At 45.0% G+C, this 6,913-nt stretch overlaps 1 long non-coding RNA gene across 1 annotated transcript in view; it reads right to left on the bottom strand.

Moving 5' to 3' along the window:
* Positions 1-543: 543 nt before the first annotated feature.
* LOC119427828 overlaps positions 544-6,913 on the bottom strand; it is a 7,797-nt gene continuing 1,427 nt past the window's right edge. The window contains exon 3 of the long non-coding RNA XR_005187665.1: positions 544-623. This is a non-coding gene — a long non-coding RNA (uncharacterized LOC119427828). The remainder of the gene's footprint in view (positions 624-6,913) is intronic.

The raw sequence follows: 6,913 nt of genomic DNA, 5'->3' as shown, positions 1-6,913 counted from the left end.
GCCTCCGGGTTCAACTGTCCCCCTCTTACAATGCTGTGATTGCTAGTATCACTCAGCCCTCTGTGAACAATAAACAGCCATCAGTGTGCTAATGATCCGTTGTTAGGCTGATGGTCCTTCTTGAGCATGTGATCAGCTGGTTTTGGTTGTCAGCAGCAAAACTGGTTGATCCACTCTGAGACGGTGCTATTTAAGAGACTGAGCTGAATACAGCTCCTCAGACTGAGGAAGTCTCTCGGATGAGAGACGAAACGTTTCTTCATTTTTTTGTTGATTTGCTTTGTTTTGTTTTTTTGAATGTCCAGAGGACCAGATTTAACTTTTTTAGATTTTTCTACCTGGATTATTGAGCATGCATAAGGATATCCCATTTATTGTGATTCAATCAAGAGAAAATGCACTGTTGATATGTTTATACAGAAAAGTTGGTGATGCAGGTTACTAGTTAGTAAATTAAAAGCCAATGTATAAATATCCTGATGCATGCCTAATGTATAAATGTATCCAATTAATTTGTACCTCCACAAAATAAAAGCATGGCAGCAGAGTCATGCTCTCTTTAGTTTGCTTCTTCTTGGCTTTGGTTTTAGGAGACGTCGTCTTGGGGTTGGACCAGTCACAACCTGTTCGGAAAAAAAAAAAAAGACCAACATGTAATTTTTTGCAACTTTTGCTGAAGCATATATCAGGAAGTTTTAAATGGCTGGATAAAACAGTTTAATGTTAAGTGTGCACAATGAGACACACATATTTGATTGCTCTTTGCATATAATTAAAATATTTCTCATGAGTTCTTTCAGCATCTGTATCTTTAAATAGAATCACAGCAGTCCTTTTCCTGCTGATGCTATATTAGTGCTATCTTAACATCAAGCATAAGGAAATGTGCATTTGGTTGATTATTTGTTTTAACACTGACTTTTGGTATAAAATATTGTATTTTTTATTATTTTATTAATTCATTTAAAAGAAACAAAACAAATTCCTCAAAAAAAAAATTGAATGAAAAGGAGATCTTGGATTTATACAATAGGCGTAATACCACAATTTTATGTGATTTATTGATGCCTCGAAAGCGTTTGATCATGTAAATCATGGAAAATTGTTTTATAAATTGCACAAAAAAGGAGTACCGAAATAACTATTAAGAATCTTAGTGAATTGGTATGCTCACTAGTCTATGTGTATAAAATGGTGAAAATCTGTATCAACTTCTTTTTATGTACTTTTAATGTTGTTTTTGTACGTCCTTTTTTTCGTGTTTGCATTGCAGAGTTTGTAAACAACTACGGATGCCAAACCCTTTTGGACATTGGTGAGCAGCACCAAATACCTGTTTCGAGTGACTTTCATTACACGCACAACATCCCAGACAGCATAACGAGATCTCCAAGCTCTCCGTGGATTGTTGTCGGGCCTGGGAGATGGTGCAGATGGAGAAGGGAGAGGAAGCAGAAGCGAGGCTGCAGGTCTGGCGTTATGCTAAGGCTAAGATCACAACCTCACAAGCCACCTCTACAAAGCCTTTATCTCTCCAATGCTAGATCCCTGGTGCATAAAACGGATTACTTGGAATTACAACTCACTGGAAATCGCTGTTCGTGACGGCTGTGTTCTGATTATCACCGAAACCTGGCTTCACCCCGGGATACCCGATGCTAGCATACAGCTAGCAGGCCGCTCTCTGCTACACTGGGACAGGACTGCGGACTCCGGTAAGAGCAGGGGTGGGGGGGCTCTGTATTTACGTGCATGAGAACTGGTGTAACAATGGGACAATTATAGACAATCACTGTTCTCCAGACCTTGAGTACATGTCCGTGAGAAGCCGACCTTTTTTCTACCGAAAGAGCTAACAGTTGTGATAATTACTGCTGTGTATATACCACCCGATGCTAATGTAAATACGGCGCTCTCTCTCCTGCTGAACATCATAAATGAACAGCAGCGGGTTCACCCCGATGGTGTTCATATAATTGCAGGAGATTTCAACGCGGCTAATCTGAAGACCGTACTCCCAAAATTCTACCAGCATGTCAAGTGTTACTACTAGAGGGGAGAACACTAGATCATGTTTACTCGAACATTAAACACGCATACAGAGCCACACCCCTCCCTCACCTCGAGCAGTCAGACCATCTTTCCCTCCTACTCCCCCCAGCTCACACCCCCCCTCAGATGCAGAGCGAGTCCTATCACAAAAACTGTTACAACCTGGCCTGGTAATGCACTCGATGAACAACAGGACTGTTTGGAACAAACTAACTGGGACTTATTTGAACATCAGGAGATGAAAACATACACAGGAACGGTACTGGACTACATCAAGTTCTGCATCGGAAATGTGACTATCGTCAAAAACATTCAGGTTTACCCCAACCAGAAACCCTGGATGACCAGCCAGGCCCACACACTCCTCAGAGCCCGCGATAGTGCCTTCAGATCGGATGACAGAGCTCTGCCATCTGTCCAGTAACAACTCATGGAAGGTGTAGAACAAACTATAGAGGCTGTGAAGTGACAACAGAAGACCTGAGTGCATCACTAGCAGAGGAGCTAAACTGCTTCTTAGCACGATTTGAAGCACTACAGCAGCACTCATCTGATCCATTCCTGCCACCACACCCACTCAGTTACTGCACCACTCCACTCACTGTACGGGAGCATGATGTTAGATGTTCGCTCCTAGCAGTGAACCCCAGGAAAGCTACTGGCCCAGATGGAGTAAATGGCAGGGTGCTCAGAGCATGTGTGCTCCAGCTCGCCTTCACCTTCACCATAATTTTCAATCTCTCCCTGGCTCAGGCACTCATCCCTCCCTGCTTAAAATCTGTAACTATCATCCCAGTGCCGAAAATGCCTACCATCACCAGCCTAAATGATTATCAACCAGTGGCTCTCACTCAGGTAATCATGAAGTGTTTCGAGAGACTGGTTCTCCAGGACATCAAGGACCATCTCCCTCCAAACTTTGATCCCTACCAGTTTGCATATCGCACTAACAGGTCCACAGAGGATGTTATTGCAGTAGCTCTCCACACCGCGCTGAGCCACCTGGAACAGGAGCACAGCTATGTTCAAATGTTCTTTGTGGATTACAGCAGCTTGGCCTTTAATACAATCATTCCAGACATTCTTATAAACAAATTGGACAATCCCCCCCCCCCCCCCACACACACACACACGCCTGGATAAAAGACTTCCTAACCAATCTGCCCCAATCTGTAAGACTTGGCCCCCACCTCTCGTACGCTGAGCACTGGCTCCCCACAGGGCTGTGTGCTGAGCCCCCTGCTGTACTGTCTCTACACCCATGACTGCAGCCCGGCCCACAACAACAACGTCATCGTCAAGTTTGCCGATGACACCACAGTGGTCGAACTAATCTCTAAGGCAGATGAGACATTTTACAGACAGGAGATCATGGAGCTAGCAACCTGGTGCTCAGAGAAAAACCTGGCTCTGAATATTAAAAAAACCAAGGAGGTAATTATTGACTTCAGGAAGCACAGCGCCAACCTAGAGTTTGCTCTCAGTATGGATTGGACTTTGATATTACATATAATACAAAAAAGAGTAACATCATGATTGTCAGGAGCAAAGAGGACACTAGACTTCTGGTAAGATGGTGCCCATGTACATGGCTTGCAATACACTTCTGCTGATGGTGTTCGGATTACTTGTGTTTTGTTCGTTTTTTTATCTGGGACATAAACTCAGGGAAAATGTGTTGGGCGGCTGGTAAAGCTCATAGCCCTGCGCGCTGCATCTTCCTCTTCAGCTGGTAGTCATGGTTTCCATCATCAGCTTCCCGCGTGCCCGGACCAGGTAAACAACGGGAGTTGTCGGCCGGTGCGCCGCACAGGCCGTCCCGGAGAGGCTGTTATTGAAAACTTTGGGCCATTGGCGCAAACTCCACTGCTGCTTGCTCCACTTTGAACAGTATCCGGATGCGTTTGGTCAACGCAAGATCTATTACCAACAAAACTTTTATCCTCAGGGACTACTTTCAAGAGCATGATTTGGACTTTTTCTGCATCACAGAGACTTGGATGTCTCCGAGTGAGTCCAGCGCCTTGACGGAATTATTTCCACCGAACTGTCTGTATTTTAATATACCGCGGCAGTGAGGCCGGCGCAGTGGTGGATTATTAACAATGTTCAAATCAACTGTTGACTGTAAACAACTGCCCATCCCAGTTTCCCACGCCAGCTTTGAGCTGAGCGTCTTTGAACTCAGCCATTCGCCTCCGAATTAATATGTGCTCGTCTACCGCCCACCTCGGTCTAAGGATTTCATAAATGAGTTTTCTGATTTCTTGGCTGAAATCACACCAAAATATGATCATGTTTTCATTATTGGGGACTTGAATTTGCATGTGTGCTGTCAGGAGAAGCCCTTGGTTAAGGACTTTTTAGATTTATTGGACGCATTTAAATAACTCAGCATGTAAACGGTCCCACCCAAGAGCGAGGACATATGTTGGACCTTGTTTTAAAATGTGATGTGACTGTTAGTAATCTTGAAATTGGTGATTATGTTTTTTCAGACCACATGCCAGTCCGGTTTGAAATCACCCTCCCCCATCTAACTCCTAAGCCGTGCATTCTTGCACGTTGCAGCCAGACCATTAACCACTTCAATGCCGCACGTTTCACAGATGCTTACAACTCTGAAAAGATAAGTCAGCCCCCGGTAATTCTCACCACCACAGAGGTGCTGACATACCAGTTCAACTCTATCTGCTTAAAGACTCTGGATCATGTCACTCCTGTTAAAATTAGAAAATTAAAACTCAGAGCAGAACCTTGGCTGAGTAACATCATCAAGGCTGTTAGGCAGCAATGTAGGAGGGTGGAGCGCAAATGGAGGAAAGACAGGCTGCAGGTCTCTTTTCAAATACTTAAAGAGAGTTGGCACCGTTATCAGAAAGCAGTAAAAGCTTCTAAATCCAAATACTTTTCTGATATCATAACATCAAACTCTCACAACCCACGTGTCCTCTTCTCTACCCTAAACTCTGTTCTCCACCTCACTGAACCATCATCTCTGGAAGCCTTGACTAAGATGTGCGAGAACTTCTTACATTTCTTTTTGGAAAAAATTGCGACCACCCATGCTCTCATTTCCCCTCAAACTCATGACCCATCCATCCCACCTCAATCTATATCTCTATTTGACCATTTTGAACCCATCAATCCATCTTCTCTAGAGCAGGTCATGTGCAGCTTGAAACCTTCTGGTTCCTCCTTTGATGTGGTCCCCCCTCGACTACTAAAGGAGGTTTTTCCCACTCTAGGTCTGTCCATTCTTGCTATAGTAAACAGTAGTTTATCCATTGGTGTGGTGCCAAAAACCTTTAAACATGCTGCTGTCCAGCCTCTCTTGAAAAAACTAACCTTGACCCCTCAGTCGTATCCAACTTCTGGCCTGTCTCCAGACTCCCATTTGTTTCTAAAATACTGGAGAAAATAGTTGAGTCCCAGTTGAAGTGCTTCCTGGAGGATCACGCCATCTTAGAGCTATTCCAATTTGGCTTTAAACCTCTCCATAGCACTGAAAATGCCATATTGAAGGTTTTTAATGACATCTTCAGATCCACAGATACCGGTGATTCTGTGCTGCTTGTCCTATTGGATGTCACAGCCGCATTTGAGAGATTCTGGCAAACCATCAGGCAACTGAGGAGGGGAAAGCAGCACTTTGCTAACACTGTGTTTAGTGAAGGTGGGCTGCTGTTGACCTCAACCAGTGAAATTGTTGGAAAGTGAAAGGAATACTTCTCGGATCTTCTCAATACCACCAGCACATCTTCCATGGAGGAAGCTGAGTCTGGGGACTTTGGGGCTGGTATGTGCATAACCGTGGCTGAGATTGCTGAGGTAGCGGTAGGTCTCCAGGAGTGGATGAGAGTCACCCTGATTTATTTAAGGCTCTGGATGTTGTGGGACTGTCTTGGTTGACACGCCTTTGCAATGTTACATGGACATCAGGGGCAGTGCCACTGGATTGGCAGACTGGGGTGGTGATTCCCTCTTTAAAAAGGGGGACCGGAGAGTGTGCTCCAATTATAGGGGCATCAATCTCCTTAGCCTCCCTGGTAAGGTCTATTCAGGGGTACTGGACAAGCGAGTCCGATCGTTGGTCGAACCTAAGATACAGGAGGAACAATCTGGGTTCCATCCTGACCGTTGAACACTGAACCAGCTCTTTACCCTCACTAGGGTCCTCGAAGGGTCAAGGGAGTTTACCCATCCAGTCTACATGTGTTTTGTGGACTTGGAGAAGGCATTCAACCGTGTTGCTTGGGGTACACTGTGGGGGGTGCTCTGTATGGGATCGGAGGCCTGTTGTTACGGGCCCGCTCCATGAGTATGGGATTGGGGGCCCGTTGTTACGGGCTGTTCAGTCCCTATACAAGTAGTGCAAGAATTTGGTTTACATTACTGGTAGTAAGTCGGACCCCTTCAGGGTGGGAGTTGGACTTCACCAGGGCTGCCCGTTATCACCGATTCTGTTCATAACTTTTATGGACAGAATTTCTTGGTGCAGCCAGGGGGCAGAGGGTTTCTGGTTCGATGGCCACAGGATTCCATATCTGCTCTTTGCAAATGATGTGGTCCTGTTGGCATCATTGTGCCATGATCTTCAGCTCTCACTGGAATGTTTTGCAGCTGAGTGTGAAGCGACTGGGATGAGAATCAACACCTCCAAATCGGAGGCCATGGTCCTGAACTGGAAAAGGGTGGATTGCTCTCTTCAGGTCGAAGGTGAGGTTCTGCCTCAAGTGGAGGAGTTCAAGGATCAAGGACTCATTTACAAAAGTCCTCGTGGCTCAATGGGACTAACCTGTTTAAATAAAGGTTGAATGAAACTTTACTCATTCTTGGTAGTTTGTGTTAAATGGGTGGT

The sequence above is a fragment of the Nematolebias whitei genome, chromosome 21, assembly GCF_014905685.2.
Source record: "Nematolebias whitei isolate Nwh7 chromosome 21, NemWhi1, whole genome shotgun sequence".
NCBI classification, from domain to species: domain Eukaryota; kingdom Metazoa; phylum Chordata; class Actinopteri; order Cyprinodontiformes; family Rivulidae; genus Nematolebias; species Nematolebias whitei.
The sequence above is the reverse complement of the archived record's forward strand: the minus strand, read 5'-3'. Positions and strand labels throughout refer to the sequence as shown.